Consider the following 19,368-nt stretch of genomic DNA (forward strand, 5'->3'; position numbering starts at 1 on the left):
CGACACTGAGGGTTGCGATCCGTTGCCGGACACGGAAAAAGACAAAAAAAAAAAAAAGAGCTAAAAGCAAATGCTTAAAGTTAGGTATTTTCAATAGATAAGAAAAGTAATGTAATCTAACATGAGATTTTATTCCTAAAAAGTGTAATTGGATTTAGTAAATATTGAAAGCAATTATTATATTAACATTTACCTTTATTGGTAAGAGTTCTAGAAATGCGATTTGGAGCTGCAGCAATTTTAAACAGTCCACTCTCCTTAAGACAGAGTCTGACTCACTGCTATCAAAACTGACCCATGCATTCACTATCTCTACAAAATCTGTGTTGATATTTACTAAATAAAATGAGGAGAAAGTTCAAACCAAATATCACGGTCACAGATCACCATCAGCTATATTCAAAACTATACAAATGACTTAATACAGTTATAAATCATATGCTACTTGAATACCCAAGAAAATCAGAATATGACTCCTTCAATTTTTTAATATGTGGTTTTTTACAATTTATAATTATATAGACATGATCATTTGTCTGCTTAAAGAATTTCTCACTATTATTTAATTTATCTTTCTTCAAAAAACATAAAACTGTAATAGTTCCTTTAGTTAGTGCATCTTAAATCTGTTACTAAGAGAAAAATCTTGAATACAGAAAAAAACATGTCACTTCTTTCAAGTTTCATTTATCCTGTTTTATCAGGAGAAAAAAGAGCCTTATAAAAATTGAGCAATGCAGTATAGTTTGAATTTATATTCTCTTGGAATAGTAAATATAATAAAGTGAGAACCAAATGTTCAGTGTTTATTCCATGCCAATTGTAGCTAGACTTAATTATAGTAGAAAAACTGATTTTATAGCAATTGTAAAAAATGTAAATAAGCCTTTAAAACTGACTCAGAAATTATATTTTATAAATAAATCTTTGATTTTAATTTAAACTATTTTCTTAGGGTATGGTATGCATTATTCAAAATGTTCTGCTTTCACTATGATTGAAATAATATTTATACTTCATGAAACCAAGGGACAGAAACACCTGTTTCTGCTCAAATTAAATCTTCGGATGATTATAATAATTTTATGCACTAGATTAACTTTAAAATGTAAACACCGAAATATTTTAAAGTTTAAATTATTAGAAAGAAGTTTATTTAAAAATCGTCAATGGAAACTGTAAAACAAAATGTAGCACAGCCTTACCTATTTTAGTCCAAATATTTTTATTAGTAGAGTATGTATCAAATGTCTACCTTGAAATGCTTTTAACTTGTATTGATTGTTGTCCTATTTGCAAATGTGATATTTAATATTAAAATTTGGAAAATAACTAAAAACTTAAAAGCTCAATAACAACTGTCAATATTTTGAATTATTTCCTTCAAATCACCTGCCCATCTGGTTAGCTATCTGTTTTTATCTTTATATAAAATTAGGATAATACTAAATGTATTTTTAAACTTCCTTTTTTAGTATCAAAATTCATGAGACATTAAAGTACAATTTTAATTTTTTTTAAATAAAGACTTTTAAATATATGTTCTCTTTTGAAAAGAGTGAAGCACATGCCAAGTTGAGTCAGGAAGAGAAATGTCAGTGCAATCTGTGGCAGCTGCTCGCTTCCCTGGGAAGGAAGGGGCTGCTTAGGAGTACAGTAGCTAGCAAACCCCTCAGCGCTCCACAAAGTCACTAGTGGGAAAAGAACAAAGGCCTTTCCAATGCAACTAACACAGATGCGCCCAAAGGCAAACTGTCAGAAACAGTTAAGATGACAGCTACTCACAGTTCATTATTTCCTTCTCACAGGTCACTGGGTGACAAGCTGGGTCAGCATGCTTTGTTGGCTGTCCTGGTCTTTCCCCATCCCCTATTCAATTTAAATAAGGATAAGGAGCTCCTTTGGATAAACTAACATAAACAAACACATTCCAGACACTTAAAGATACCAAAATATGGCATTTGTTTTACTTTGGATCAAATTTAGAATTAAATGTACATACTACTTTTTTTAACCAAGCAAGGAGAGAACCATATTTCTATACTGCACTGATAGAGGGAGCAAAGATATCTTGCTAAAGCAAACGAGAAAATATAACCTACCATGAACTAAGATCCTTACATATAAGATCTCATATAGTAAGATATTTTCCTTTTTCTTCAATGGGAAAAAGAATTAGTTCATGTTATTTAAAAAAACAAAAAGGATCAACAATTAGATTGCTTTCCACAAGTGTTTGAATTGTAAATTAAATAAAATAATTCTGTAAGTGGAAGAGTATGGTTTTCAGCGATTGTTTTAGATTGTGTGTGTGTGTGTGTGTGTTTAAGGATGAAATTCAAAACAACACACCAATCAAAGTGACAATAGTCTAATCAACTCTTTTATGATATACTACACATAAAATTTTAGTAATGGCTTTGATTTTTATCTTTTGGCTACTCAATCTGATATGCCATTCTGTTATGAAATTACAAAATAAAAACTACAAGGAAAGAGAATAGTCTATAGATCTGCATAGGCCTGTGTTCAAATCCTATCTCCCCCATTAGCCAGCTGTATAACTGGGTACATTATGTAACTACTCTGAGACTCAGTTTCCATATCTTTCTTGATTATAAAAGTACCTTCCCCATCAGATTATGATAACAGCAAGTAAATCAATCTATCATGTTGTTACAAGTATAAGTACTTAGAATAGCAGTTGGCACATGGAAAGTACTCAACAAACGACAGCTATTACTTTCCTGTCAACAAATTTAGTAGATAAAGCTGAAGTGAACCACCAAAGTGTGAAATACTTTAGCTAATCATGACAAGCTACAATCACATTATTAGAAAGGAACCTTTAAAAATCTCTAACCTATTCAAGGGCAAGCCTCTGAAAATAAGTTAAGTCTAGACTGCACATCTGGACACCTGGATGAAACAAGAAATCAATGGTTCACAATTTCCCTTAATATTTTTTATCTCTTAGCCTTCACTAAAAACTGAATATATTAATGTATCTTCTATTTTTTCCCTTTCTAAACTGTTCTTCCCTATTTAAAGGTTCCCTTTCCAAGATATCCTGTTAAAATAATAGTTTCCATTGGAAAGGCTGAAGATTTGATATAATAGCTAAGATAAAAACATGAATGGTCAGGAAGTACACTATGGAGGTTATGAACAAGACTTTGGGCTCAGATGGCCCTGCCTTATTTACTAGCTGGGAAACCTTAGCCAAGTAATTTAATCTCTCTGTGCCTTGTTTCCTCATCAGGAAAACAAAAATGATTCCTGTTTTACTTACCTCATAAGGTTATTAGGAAATAATGCACTTAAAGCACTTAAGCAAAATCTAAATGTTAGCCGTTATGATTTATAATTTAATGTTATCTTTAATTTTCACTTATTACTTGCCACTAACTACAATCTCTCAGTCTTTTCTCAAATTTGGCTACTTATGGTTCTCTCTTTCCTTGGCTATGTCTAAGGAAGCACACAAATTTATATATCTCTACATATTTTAATTCTTTACAATTATATATTCTTTCTTCAGATTGTATACTCGTGTTTTCCCTGATGTTCTAGAATTCTATTCTTTTTCCAGTTTTCACAATCCTGATGATTTCACGTTATCCTTTTAATTTGTGCAGTGACTTTATTCTTTATTTTATAGAATTATCATTGATAAAAGCAAGAAAATATAAAGCCCTCTCTTGAAGCTGAATAATATAACGCACTGATTCTCTTACATTTGGAAGGCATGTAAACCTAACAAAACAACCTAAGGTTCAAAGCAATCAATACGCCAAATTCAGTACCATGTTCTAATTTTGCTCCATAATTCCTTCCAAAATGAGAGAAAACTGATTGCTCTAGTATTTACTCTTTACTCAAACTAACTCTGTTAAGGAACAGAGAGGGAAAAGAAACTGAAATTTCATCTACTGTGGTAAATTGTGGGGGTGGAGGTAAGAGAACGTAGATAAATCCCTGTGGCCTTAAGGAAAAAAAAAAAAGGAAGAAGAAGAAAAAGGCAGAAAGAATTGCTGGAACCTAAAACGTAAGCNAGAGAGGGAAAAGAAACTGAAATTTCATCTACTGTGGTAAATTGTGGGGGTGGAGGGAAGAGAACGTAGATAAATCCCTGTGGCCTTAAGGAAAAAAAAAAAAAGGAAGAAGAAGAAAAAGGCAGAAAGAATTGCTGGAACCTAAAACGTAAGCCCTGAGAAATGCTCACTAAGAAAAGGGCCCTGGGCAATTCCTTATGATATAAAAATCGCAACTATATTTACCAGTAAGTTCCTCCTGATTAAAATACAAATTTAAATATAAACCCCATTAAGAATTCTTTCCTACCTCTACTTGTTTTCAGAACATTTTCACAACTACCACTGTGTGTTTATTATGTTCCTGGAAATTTAAAGACATCTCATTTAATTCTAACAACTTAAACAGATATTGCGGTATGTTTGTTAGCTGATATTAACTGCCTTTTTTTTTTCTTGGCCTCACTTTTCCTAATGCTATATGCCTTTCTCCCTAGGTTCAGTTATCAGATTGTAATGCCTCAGAGAAGACACAACAACAGAATGCAGAAGCCAAATCCATAAACTACCCAACGCCCTCGACCCTTGGAAAAAATATTTCCAAGCTGGGGAACGAAGCAATCATAGGGGAGCAGGTGAGTTATCACTAGGGCCAGCTTCAGCATGGGGCAAACACAGAAACCCCAGATAGGTTTTGGGAATCTGAGAGCAGAAGTAACCTGTGCCTGTCTCCTGAGTAGAGCCCAGGATAAGGATGAAAGCCTAGGATAATGACGACAGCCCAGGATAATGACACACCCCACTGTTCTCTCAAAAAGGGTGGAGTAGAAACGGCTGCTGAGTAAGTCTAGGAAGTAGGCCAACAGCCCCAGTGTTCCTTGAATTCCTGTTTTAGATGAAAACCTTAGACAAAGACTGCTCCTAAGGGATTTAATATTCTAGCGAGGTGAGAATAACAGAGTGTTCTGTGGAGAGTGGCCTGGTTATAGGGCTGTGGCTTTGTGAGTATGTTGTGGAGCATCAGAATTGAGAACCTTGCATATGATTAAAAAATAAGCATCAGGGAAAAGAAGAACTGGAACCTAAGTTTTCATATCATTCAGAACACCCCCATACTATGATATAGTAAGGTACTAAATTTGTTATCCTGTTTGTGTTCTATCTTCAAAACAACAAACACAAAGTTTTTGAGGCTTAAATAATAAATTAAAGTGATAATAAGTTGAAGAGTCACTTTTGCTATTTATCAGGAATTAAATGTTCCCCTCCTGTCTAAATCCCAGGTGGGAATATATAATTTAAGAATACAAAATAGCTTTTAATTGCAATAAAAAGTTGTCAAGATTTTTTTTCCTTTTTTCATGCAAGTGACATTTCTAGCTACAGTTAGTATATTTAAATTTAGGAATTCCCTTAAACCTGAGCGAGTATGATAAAAATTGTATTACTCCTTTAAGAGTAATTCAGCCAACAGTAATTTCAATTATAGATTAAAATTGCAGTTTATGAAGTCATTTTGTGATTTACAACATCAAACCAACAAAATTAAATAAGGACGATCAGAGAGATAGTTTCCCTTTTGCAAAATTACTGATGTAACTTTTATTCTAGTAATGGAAATGGGGTTGATTTGTTGAGCTATCACTACTTAAGACCATCTATTGAGCACTTACCCTCAGGTCCAAACTTAATGTTCTACTCATGGGAAAGAAAAAGGATTGCTTGTGGGTATGGCCTTCCTAAAGATCTCTTAGAATTCATTAGATATATATGCACAGTACTGCCTTAGCTAAATTATGCTACTTCAGAGTATTTTAGTGAAATCCCATGACAGCAACCCATCCTAAGCATACTTATAAACAAGAACATACATCTATCTGTAACAAAATACACATAAATGTCACCTCTCTTCATCAAATGTGATCCGAAAACTACTACGCTTGAAAGCCAAAGGGCTTTTGAGATATTTCAATAATCTTCAGGAAATCAATCTTACATGAAACTGAAGGAAAACATCGAATGTCATTGAGCAATAAAGCTCAGTTATGTCAGTGCCCTACCTCTGAGCAGAAGCCTTAGGATGTTTCTCTTCCAGTTTCCTCACCAGTGCCACTGTCAGCTGCCTTGTCTCCTCAAGAGAACCTTCTGGCATTAAATGGGTGTCTGAGGGTTCTGGCAGTTGCTTCAGACTAGGGTTACTGGCACTTTTTTGCAGGACCTAATAAATAAAATATAGGAATAATGTAGTTAATTTTCATTGAGTGGAAATATCTAAACTATGTATGCCAAAATTACATTACAAAGTAACATTGTACTTTTCATGCTTCCTTCAGTCTTCATAGGGCACATAAATCATTTGTACATGGCCAGAACAAAAGAAGGTAGTTCTAAGAAAAAGCTAGTGTATCACCATCTATTTAATAAAATAATGTTTCTATAAATATGCATATATGTTTATATAAATATAAATGTGCACAAAGATATTATATTGTTTTTGAATTTAAATAATCGGTAATATTAAGATGTGAATTTGTGCTTGCCTCCCCAAAAAACTTGAACATTTTTTCTCTATTCAAAATATATTTTAGAGATCTATCTCTGTCTTGCTTCTGGCTCACTACACTGACCTCTTCTGCTATGCTTCTGCCATATTCCTGATGAGCTGTGATCCAGGTGCCATGGTGAATGTGATACTCTGCCTGGGTCACATCCACTTGTGCATTTAGCTCCTGTAGGTAGGTCAGAACAAACTGAGGATAAGCCTGTAAGAAAGGAAAAATAAAAAGTAGTACTGGCCTCATAAGTAAGAGCCAACAATCTATCCAACTAGAAAGAGGAAAGGATAAATCAGATTAATAATAAAAGGTCTGGCTAATAAACTTTTCATTTAACTATCAATTTCAGATCAAAATCAAGCCAAGTTACTTTAATATTAAAATTTGCAATTGTTGTTTAATCTGATCAACTTCCGCTAGATAGCTAATATTCACCCTTAAATAAGATTAAAATAGTAAAGCAATCTTATATATTAATACTAGCAGCTAACATTTATTGAGTTATTTCTACATACAAGATACTACTGTAAACACAATAAATGTATGTAATGTGTAGTTACTGTGTTGTTTGGGAGTATTCAATTCTGCTCTAGAAGACAAGAAAACAAATGGGATGGATGAAACAGCTGCATTAAGCATAGATAAGGTAATAATCTGAAAAGTATCAGACACAGAGTAAGTAGAGCATATGTCTGTGAACATAGATAGAAAAGGATATAAAGACAAAATAGACATTTAATGTTCATGATTTAGTAAATAACAAAGCAACAAATATTTATGATATACTAAATATAAGTGAAGTATACAAGGCACACAATAAACATGAGGTCTTTAGTTAACAACCTATTGCTGACTCTCATTTGGAATCCTCTGCTAAATAAATTCCATAGCTGTTCATCAGGCTAACTGGGGAGCTCAGCTATCAGTCAAGTGTATTTGCACATCAGCTCTCATGGAACAAGTATGTGTCATTGCCCCAGGCACGTTTAATTGTTGGGCCCTTGCTTAAATTTCAGTTCTGGTCCTTGTAGCCACATCATCAGCAGGGAAAGGTGATGGAGCATAGACAGACGATATGTAAATATTGGGGGACAAGATACAGGTGATAATGGCTCTTCAACCTACTTGTACCTTATCTTAAATGTGTTAACCTAGCCCATCTCTCTCATATATTTTGCTTTGTGTTTTAAATTGATTTGATAAATCATGATCTGAGCATTTTAATTTGGTCTGTTCACCTTTCTGTTCCAGGTAGGATATCTTACCTGGTAGTATACTTGTATCAAAGTAATCTCCCACATGACAATATATTTACATTTTAATTGCATCAGTCTTTTGAAATAGGTTATTTATTGATGCCCATTCTAAAGAGAAGGAATCAGACACAGGGAAGTTAAGCAACATGCTCACTGTCATCCACCTTGTATACTAGTCCAGGAAGCCTAGATATACTGCCTCAATTATGATACAAACTCCTTGCTGCATTTTTTTAAATGTAGAACTAAAGTTCTAAAAAAAAAAATACGAGAGGGTGTTCAGCAGATAATTAAAGGGCACAAAATTCCTTATACTGTTCTGAAGAAAGAGATACTGAATAACTTTGAACTTTGTTAAAAAATATATTAGTAAAAATACATATTAAAAACGTAAGGCACTCCAGAAACTTAAATGCATATTACTAAATGTGAGAAGTAAATCTGAAAAGGCTACATATTGTATGATTTCTACTATATGGCATTCTGGAAAAGGCAAAGCTATGCAGAAAGTAAATAGATCAGTGGTTGCCAGGGCTGGCGAAAGGGGAAGGAGTGAATAGGTGTAGCACGGAGAATTTTTAGGGCAGTTAAACTATTCCATAAGATACTATAATGATGGATTCATGTCATTATACATTTGTTCAAACCCATAGAATGTACGACACCAAGGGAGAACCCTAATGTAAAACTATGGGCTTTTAGTGAAAAGAATGTGTCACTGTTGGTTCATTTGTAACAAATGTATCACTCTGGTGAAGGACATAGATAGCGGGAGAGGCTGTGAATTAGTGGGGGCAGAGGGTATATGATAACTGCCTGTACTTTATGCTAAATTTTGCTGTAAACCTAAAAGTGCTCTAAAGAAATAAAGTGTTTTTTTAATGTAAGGGATTCCATCAAAAGCACAAGTGACAAAAGAAAAATAGATATATTGTCCTACATCAAAATTTAAAACTTTTGTGCTGCAAACCATGCCATCAAGAAAATGAAAAGAAAACCTACAAAATGAGAGCAAATATTTTCAAATCACTTCTCTGATAAGGGATATGTATCCAAAATATATAAAGAACTCTATACTCAATAATAAAAAGACATCCCAATTAAAACATGAGCAAAGGAACTGAGTACACATTTCTCCAAAGAAGATATACATGTGGCTAACAAATACAAGAAAAGATGTTCAACATCACTAGCCATTGGGAAAATACACATCAAAACCTCAATGAGATAACACTTTACACCCACTAGGATAGCTATAAACAAAATGGCAGAGAATAACAAGAACTGGCAAGAATGTGGAGAAGTTGGAATTCTCATATATTGACAGAAAGATTGTGAAATGGCACAGCCACTTTAGAAAATAGTTTGGGGGCCGAGCCCGTGGCGCACTCGGGAGACCGGTGCACTCACAGCGCTCACTGGCTGAGCGTGGTGCGGCCGGTCTCAAAAAGGACAAAAAAAAAAAAGAAAATAGTTTGGCTATTTCTTATAGTGTTAAACATGGAGTCACCATGTGACTCAGCAATTCCACTCCTATTTATATATCTATGAGAAAACATACATCCATACACAAATGCCTATACCAATGTTCATACCAGGGTTATTTATAACATCCAAAATAGTGGAAACAAATAAACTGTCAATCAAATGATAAATGGATAAATAAATGTGATATTTCCATACGATGGAATATTACTTGGCAATAAAAAAATGAATTACTATTACATGCTACAATAATCAATCACAATATTCCACATATTATATGTTTCCATTTATATGAAATGTCAAGAATATGCAAATCTACAAAGACAAATAGGGCTTGGGGGATGCAGATAGAATGGAAGGGATAGGTGTGAAGTATGAGGTGTCTTTTGGGGAGGACAAAAATGTTTTAGAATTAGAGCAAGGTGATTGATGGACAGCACTGTGAATATACTGAAAAATATTGAATGGTACAATTTAAATGGGTAAATTGTATGAGATGTAAATTATATTTCGATATCTCTATTTTTAAATGTTAGGCATTAAAATTAAAATTTTTTAACATGAGGTATTTTTCAAATCGGCATAGCTTTCTTTCCTATTTCTCTCTCTGTTTCTCTCTTTGTTTCTTTCTTTCGGCAGCTGGCTGGTACAGGTATCAAACCCTGGACCTTAGTGTTATCAGCACCATGCTCTACATACTTTAACCAGCTGAGCCAACTGGCCATCCGTAAAGTACAGACTTAAACCAGCAGAGGAAAAGAAAGAATGGATCCCGAAAAAGCCATGAAGAGAGAAAAAGGATACATATTAAAAGCATGGTAGGGTAGACTAGAGGTGCCTAACATGCAATCCTCCCACAGAAAGGTACCAGAGCAAGAAATAGACAGCTAAGTGCAGGGAAGAGCATCAATGGGAGGGTGTGAAAGGGCAGCAGGATCCTGTTGAGGACCCTATGGGTCACAAAAACCAAGCAGGGTGATATAGAAAGAAGAAAGAAGCACATGGCTTCAGCCACTGCCACATTTCCTACACCAGGATCAGTGCAAGTGGAATTCTCCCTTGCAGCAAAAGTAAATCTTCTCAGACATGAGAACTTCCCACTGGTAACCTTTCTCTTGCTCATGCCCCAGCCCGTCCCCACCACACTGCAGTCACCTATGCCATTGTGTAGTCTTGGAACCATGGCCTTTCTCTCTGCACTGGAGTTCATCCTGCACAGCACACCCCAACACATGGTCCCAACCGACTGCATGGGCCTGGCTATCCAGCCACCTGAGCAGCCCCGGTTGCCCAGCCACCCACACAGCTCAGTCACAGACAGAGTTGCCAGCACCCCCAGACCTCCTGAGTCTACCCACAACTGCTGAGTCTACCTGGAACAACTGAGTCTACACAGAACTACTGAGAGTACTGAGTCTACCCAGAACCAAAACTATAACACCCAACCCAATGGGCAATATAAAACAAATCTACTGGAGGGAGTCTCTCTCCTCAAAGCCATCTCAGAGTAATAGAAGAAGCAATTGCTCCACAAGATGACCAGACATCAATGTAGAGACACTACAAATATGAAAAAACAAGAAAACATGATGCCACAAAAGGAATAAAATAATTCTCAAATTCCAGACCCCAAACAACAGGAAATCCTTGAAATGTCTGAAAAGGAATTCCAAGCAACCATCTTAAAGAAGTACAGTGAGATACAAGAAGACTCAGATAGGCAACACAACAAAATGAGAAAAATAATCCAGGACCTGCACGAGGAAATTTACAAAGAGATAAACGCCATAAAAAAAGAAAGTAGCAGAACTCCTGGAACCAAAAAACTCATTGAACAGAATAAAAACTACAATCTGAGAACTTGGGCAGCAGGCTAGAACAAGCAGAAAAAAGAATTTCTGATCTCAAAGACAGTCTTTTCAAAATAACCCAAGTGACAAAAAAGAATAAAGAATCAAAAACAATGAAGAAAATCTTCGAGAGCTATCAGAACATCTTAGGCACACAAACATCTGAATCATGAGTGTTCCAGAAAGGGAGGAGAAAGAAAAAGACATCGAAAACATATTCAATGAAATAATAGCAGAAAGTTTTCCAGGTATTCGTAGAGATATGAACTTCCAGATCCAAGAGGCTCAAAGATCCCCAAAGATCCCCAAACAGATTCAATCCAGAAAGGTCTTCTCTAGGGCACACTGAAGTCAAACTGTCAAAAGTCAGAAACAAAGGCAGAATCCTAAAAACAGCAAGAGAAAAAAGTCAAGCCACCTATAAGGGAGTCCCCATCAAACTAACAGCAGACTTCTCAGCAGAAATTCTACATGCCAGAAGAGAATGGGGTGATATATTCAAAGTACTAAAAGAAAAAAACTGCCTGCCAAGAATACTGTAACCAGCAAGGCTATCCTTCAGAAGTGAAGGTGAATTAGTGTATTTCTCAGACAAACTAAAACTGTAGAAGCTCACTGCCACACAACCAGCTCTACAAGAAATCTCCAAGGGAGTCCTGCACATGGAACCCAAAAAACAATAATCATCACCATGAACACACAAGAAAGAATAAAACCCAGTGGTAGAACAGATACGCAAATGAGAAAGAGAAAGAAACTATACCATACCACCTGAAAAAAACACCGAACACTGAACACAAACAATAGAAGGGAAAGAAAGGAACAAAGCACTTTAAAATAACTATATGAAAAGCAATTAAATGCCAGGAATAAGACAATACTTTTCAATAACAACCCTAAGTGCAAATGGATTGAATTCCCCTTCAAAAGACATAGACTGGTTAGAAGGATTAAAAAACTAGACCCACCTATATGCTGCCTACAAGAGACACATCTCTCCTGTAAAGACACACACAAACTAATAGTGAAAGTGGAAAAAGATATATCATACAAACAGAAACCAAAAATGTGCAGGACTAGCTATTCTTATATCAGATAAAATAGACTTTAAACCAAAAACCATAAAAAGAGATGAAGAAGGCCATTATGTAATAAGAAGATCTATCCAGTGAGAAGACACAACAATCATGAATATATATGCACCTAAAACCAGAGCACTCAGATATATATAGCAAACACTATTAGATATAAAGAAATAGATAGACCCTAATATGATAATAGTTGGGGACCCAAACACCCCTCCATCAGCATTGGACAGATCACCTAGGCAACAAATCAACAGAGAAACACAGGATTCAAACCACACTATAGACCAATTGGACCTGGCAGATATCTACAGAACATTTCATCCAACGACTACAAAATATACATTCTTCTCATCAGCAGATGGAGCATTCTCCAGGATAGATCACATGTTAGGTTACAAATCACCACTCAAAAAGTTTAGAAAAACTGAAATCATTTCAAGCATCTTTCCATGCTACAACAGATTAAAACTAGAAATCAATAACAAGTGAAACTCTGGAAACTATATAAACACACGGAAATTAAACAACATGCTCCTGAACAATCTAAGAGTCCAAAAAGAAATTAAATAGGAAATCAAAAAATTATTTGAGACTAAAGAAAATAAAGACATCATAATAAACCCTGTGGGATGTTGAAAAAGCAGTACTAAGAGAGAAGTTTATTCCAATAAACACTTGCATCAAAAGAATAGAAGGATTTCAAACAAACAATTTACCCTACACCTCAGAGAACTAGAAAAACAAGAACAATCCAATTTAAAAATATTAGAGAAAAAAAAAATAAAGATCAGAGCAGAACTAAATGAAATAGAAACCCAGAAAACAATACAAAAGATCAATGAAACAAAAAGTTGTGGGGTTTTTTTGAGAAGATAAACAAAATAAACAAACCATTATCTAAGCTAACTAAAAAAAAAAAGAGAGACTACAATAACAAAAATCAGAAACAAAAAAGGAGACATCACAACTGATACCACAGAAATACAAAGAATTATTAAAGACTATTATGAATAACTATACACCAACAAATTTGAAAACCTGAAGAAAATAGATAAATCTCTGGACACATATGAACTATGAAGACTGAAGTAGGAATAAGTAGGAAACCTGAACACACCAATAGTGAGCAATGAGATTGAAAGCAGTAGTCAGAAGTCTTCCAACAAAGAAAAGCCCAGAACTAAACAGCTTTACTGCTGAATTTCACCAAATCACTAAATAGGAATTAACATCAATTCTTTTCAAACTATTCCAAAATATTGAAACAGAGGCCATTCTTCCAAACTCATTCAATGAGGCCAGCATCACCCTGATACCAAAACCAGACAAAGACACAACAAAAAAAGAAAACTATAGGCCAATATCTTTGATGAACATAGACACAAAATTCCTCAACAAAATATTAGCAAATAGAATACAGCAGCACATTAAAAAGATTATCCACCATTATTAAGTGGGATTCATCCCAGGAATGCAAGGATAGTTAAACATCCACAAATCAATAAATGTGACACACCACATCAATAAAATCCAGGATAAAAACCATATAATCACCTCAATAGATGCAAAATATCATTTGACAAAATTCAACATCCCTTCATGACAGACCCTCAACAAATTAGGTATAGGAGGAAAGTATCTCAAGAAAATAAAAGCTATATATGACAAACCCACTACCAATATAATCCTGAATGGGGAAAGCTAAAAGTTTTTCCTTTAAGAACAGGAAAAGACAAGGAGGCCCATTCTTACTACTCCTATTTATCATAGTGTTGGAAGTACTTGAACAGAGCAATCAGGCAAGAGAAAGGAATAAAGGGCACCCAAATTAGAAAGGATGAAGTCAAACTGCCCTTGTTTGCAGATGATATAATCTTCTATATAAAGAATCTAAAGGCTCTGTCAAAAATCTCTTAGAGCTGATGAGCAAATTTAGTAATGCTGCAGGATACAAATAGAATATATAAAAATCAGTAATATTTTTATACTCCAACCACAAACTAACAGAAAAAGAAATCAAGAAACCAAGCCCATTTACAATAGTTATCAAAAAAATAAAATCCCTAGGAATCAGTTTAACCAAGGATGTGAAAGATCGCTACAGTGGGAACTACAAATCACTGCTGAAAGAAATTGAAGTGGACACAAAAAGATGGAAAGACATTACACATCCATGAATTAGAAGAATTAACATTGTAAAAATGTCCAAACTACCCAACGTGATCTACATATCCAATGCAATCCACATCAAAATATCAATGACTTCCTTCACAGAAATAGGAAAAACAATCCTAACATTCATATGGAACAACAAAGACCCCAAATAGCCAAAGCAATCCTGAGCAAAAATATAAAGCTGGAGGCATAACACTACCTGACTTCAAATTATACTACAAAGCTATAGTAATCAAAACAGCATGGTACTGACATATAAACAGACACACAGACCAATGGAATAGAATAGAGTACCCAGAAATCAACACACATCCTTACAGCCAACTGGTCTTTGACAAAGGAGCCAAGAACATACACTGGGAAAAAGACCACCTCTTCCGTAAATGGTGCTGGGAAAACTGGATGCCCATACATAGGAGAATGAAACTAGACCTGTACCTTTTGCCATATACCCAAATCAACTCAAAAAGGACTTAAGTATAAGATCTAAAACCATAAAACTACTAAAAGAAAGCATAGGGAAACACTTCAGGATGTGGGACGAGGCAAAGACTTTATGAATAAGACCCCAAAAGCACAGGCAACAAAAGAAAAAATAGACAAATGGGATTATATCAAACTAAAAAGCTTCTGTACAGCACAGGAAATAATCAACAGAATGAAAAAACAACCTGCAGAATGGGAGAAAATATTTGCAAACTACAAATTCAACAAGTGATTACTATCCAGAATATAAAAGGAACTCAAACAACTCAACAGTACAAAACCAAATAATCCTATCAAGAAACAGGCAAAGGAGCTGACTATACTTTTCTTCAAGGAAGACATATAAGTGGCCAACAGGTATTTGAAAAAATGCTCAACATCACTAATCATTAGGGAAATGCAAATCAAAACCACACTGAGATATCATCTCACACCAGTTAGACTGGCTATTATCAAAAAGACAGAGAACAACAAATGATGGCGAGGATATGGAGAAATTCCTTCTATGCTGTTGGTGGGACTGTAAATTAGGACAACCATTATGGAAAACAGTATGGGGGTTTCTCAAACCACATATGATCTGGCAATCCCACTACTGTGTATATATCCCAAGGAATGAAAATCATCATGTGAAAGGGTATTACCAGCATTCCTGTGTTTATTGCAGCTTTATTTACAATAGTCTAGCTATGGAACCAACCTAAATTTCCATCGATAGACCACTAGATAAGGAAAATGTGGTATATATACACAAAGGAATACTACTCTGCCATAAAAAAGAATTAAGGTCTGCCATTCACAGCGACATGGATGAACTTATAGAAAATTATGTTACATGTAGGGCCAGCCTGTGGCTCACTCGGGAGAGTGTGGTGCTGATAACACCAAGGCCGCGGGTTCAGATCCTATATAGGGATGGCCGGTGCGCTCACTGGCTGAGCGTGGTGCTGACAACACCAAGCTAAGGGTTAATATCCCCTTACAGGTCATCTTTAAAAAAAATAAAAAGAAAAAGAAAAGAAAATTATGTTACATGAAATAAACCAGGAACAAAAAGAGAAATGCTGCGTGTCCTCACTCATAAGCAGGAGCTAAACATTAGAAAAGTAAATAAATAAGAAAGGAAGGAAGGAAGGAAAAGAAAAAAGTGCAAACATAATAATATGTTGAACTTTCAGAAGGAGAGAATAGAACTGGGGTACTGCAAGTGGGGAAGGGGAAGAGAGAGGGAAGTTAATGAGAAATTGTTTAATGGACACAAAATATGATTTAATGATGAATAAGCTAATTATCCTGATTTGACTATCAAATGTTGTACATTTATAGTCTACTCTATACCCCCACAGGCTTTTTTGTTGAATCAATCAATGAGTGATTTAAATATGTAAAATTTTAAGTGTGCATTCCCTTTGACTTAATAAACACATACATACATATAAAAAAGGTCAACGCAGCATTGTTCATATTTGCCTAAATATGCATCACCAGGGAAATTTTAAAAGATAGCACAGATGCGTATATCAATATGGAAAGATGGCCACAGTATGTTATACTATGGGAAAAAATAGGTCACAAAGTAATATGCGTAATTCTCTATGTATGTGTTTATTTGCTTCTATCAAATTAATCAGGAATGAAACACCATCAATGAGAATATTTGAACAATAAGTTTGAGAGGTACTTTTGATTATTATTTTATTAAGATCTGATTTTTTGAATTATTGGAGGGTTTTTTTCCCAAACTAACACATACTACTTTCATTATTTAAATGTGAATCATAATATACACACAAATACATGGATAATAATTTCTGGGAACATAGAAAAAACCTGCTTTTAGTGAATAACTCTGGAAAATGAGATTAAGGTTTGAGTAGAAGAGACTTTATTTTTCATTAATATATTTTTTTAATATGAATTTTTATAATTTGTATGTAGTACTTTAAAAAAAAAAACTAATACTTAAAAAAAGATCCAACTAAACATAGTGACTTTACCACATATACTAGTCAAATAATCTTGGAAAGAGATTTTGAATCACTAAACTAATCCAAAACATTAACAAAGGGAAGTTTAATCTAAAAAAAAAAAAAAAAGATTTTCATTTTACCTTGAAGCTTAGGTCAATTCTATTGCATTATTTTATTCTTTTTCTTATATCAACTCATATTGTTTTAAGTAAATTCAAGAAAATTCAACTGAAGAGAATGTCACGATGGGCAAAAGAGAAATACATTATTTTACATTGGTTCTGCAGTAAAGCATTAAAGTCCAATTTCAGCAACAAAGAAGCCTTGAGTTAGAACCACCCAGCTAAGACACTCCAGATTTTTGGCCCACAGAAACTGTGAGATAATAAATGTTTGTTGTTTTAAGTTACTATTCTTTTGGGGTAATTTGTTACCCAGCAATAGATAACTAATACTAACATGAAATGAGTATGTCTGTGTTCTCATATCTCGCTCAGCCAGTGAGCGGGAACCGGTCTGTATGTGCGATCCGAACCCTCGGGCGGGAGCACCGCCGTGCTTCTCAAGCGGCGCACTATCCAGTGCGCCACCGGGCCGGCCCTCTACTTTTAATTTTTACCAAGACTTACAAGCTCCGTTCTTTCTGTGATTCCCTCCGTACCCTAGAGCCTCACTCTGGCTCAGGAATATGGTGGAGATCAGAAATGGAATGAGAGATTGATAAGGGGAAAGCTGGGGTGAATCTTACAGTGAAGTTAAATAAAGGTAATTTTTAAAATGCTTTGACATTTCATAGCTGTGTCAAATTCTCTGCTTCTAAGCAGAGCTAAAGATGTATAGTCTGGGTTAAGTTAGTGAGTTGGGATTTTAGCCAGTGTGCCAACAAATAACAACTCAAGGAAATGCTATTATGATAAATTTTTACATTTAAATTGTATGAAGCTCTAAATTTCTAAAATGATGCAGGCTGTCATGGAATAGCAGCTCAACTGTGTAATTCTAGAATAGTAGACAAATAAAGGTACCATGTTTATCAGTCAGGTCCAATAAGAAGATAGAAACTTCACAGTAATTGAACAGGGAACGTTTCATATAAACAATCAGCAACAGGGAATTGGAGTGGCTTGTATAACTTAAAGAGAACACTCAAAGAATTTATGAATATCAGATACAGGGAGCAGCCACTGCACCTAGGCCTAACAAATAGCACCTAAGGAAGAGGTCTGACCCAAGGCTAAGATCCAGTTCACATCAGAAAGGGAACAGCCAAGGATCATTGGATGTCAAAATAGTCCCTGGGTACTGCACCAGCAAAATTCACTGTAAATCTGCCTTTGGAGTGCAAGGGGAAGTTATCCATTGGGAGGTGCCTACCTGGTGGTGACACTCCACTAAAAAGTCATCTGCTATTGTCTGAATGTGTCCTCCAAAATTTGTATGTTGAAACTTAATCACCAATGCGACAATATTAAGAGGTGTGGCCTTTAAGATACGATTAAGTCATGAGGATGCAGACCTCATGAATGGGATTTGATCCCTTATAAAAGAACTTGAGATAGTGTGTTCATTCCCATCTGTCCCTTCTACCATGTGAGGACACAGTGTTCCTCCCCTCTGGAGGATGTAGGAACAAGGCTCTATTTTGGAAGCAGAGAGCAGCCCTCCCCAGACACCAAGGCTGCTGTCACCCTGACTTTGGACTTCCCAGCCTCCAGAACTGTGAGAAATAAATTTCTATTGCTTATAAATTACCCAGTCTGTGATATTTTCTTACAGCAGCACAAACAAAACATACCACCCAAGAGGGATATGCTTGAAGAAAGCATTCCCAAGGATGTGCTCCCCTGGCAGCACTCTGCTGCAAGATGGTCAAGGAAGGTGCCAGGTAATGCAGGGTAGATTTGGATCTGAGAGGCAGTAAATTGGTAACTGTCACACTATGCAGTACAGGTTGAATGGTGTCTCAAAGAAGGTATGTTGAAGTCCTAACTCCTCATACCTGTGAATGTGACTTTATTTGGAAGTTGGGTCTTTACAAATATAATGAAGCTAATATTGGGTAATTGAGGTGGGCCTTAATCTAATATGACTGATATCTTTATAAAAAGATGTAAATTTGGACACAGATACAAACAGAGATAAGAATGCCATGTGAAGATGCAAACACAAAGGTAAATGACCACATGAAGATGTAGAGTGTATTAACATTTATAAAGCAAGTGTATTTCACAGGGCCTAGCTTCCAAAGCCATGTAGCTTCAGGTGTAACCTAACTTTTAAAATTACACATAGAAATGTTAAGCTTGCAAAAGACAGGAGACTTTCCCCAGGCTAAAGTCTCTATGGTAGATAAAGAATTGTAACACAGCAAATTTGTTGGCTCAAGGACAGATGCCCTTGGTGCAACTAAACCAAATGACTCTTGCCATGACATTTATCTTACTGTTCTTTTTGTAACTACCTATGTTC

General features: G+C 35.3%; 1 long non-coding RNA gene across 1 annotated transcript in view; it reads right to left on the bottom strand.

The window, feature by feature from the left end:
• Positions 1-6,735, bottom strand: part of LOC103588402 — a 93,685-nt gene extending 86,950 nt beyond the window's left edge. Inside the window, exons 1-2 of the long non-coding RNA XR_550312.1 lie at positions 6,662-6,735; positions 6,095-6,252 (exon numbers count right to left, since the gene is read on the bottom strand). This is a non-coding gene — a long non-coding RNA (uncharacterized LOC103588402). The remainder of the gene's footprint in view (positions 1-6,094; positions 6,253-6,661) is intronic.
• Positions 6,736-19,368: the final 12,633 nt, after the last annotated feature.

The sequence above is a fragment of the Galeopterus variegatus genome, unplaced genomic scaffold (assembly GCF_000696425.1).
Source record: "Galeopterus variegatus unplaced genomic scaffold, G_variegatus-3.0.2 Scaffold568, whole genome shotgun sequence".
In the NCBI taxonomy this organism is placed as follows: Eukaryota; Metazoa; Chordata; class Mammalia; order Dermoptera; family Cynocephalidae; genus Galeopterus; species Galeopterus variegatus.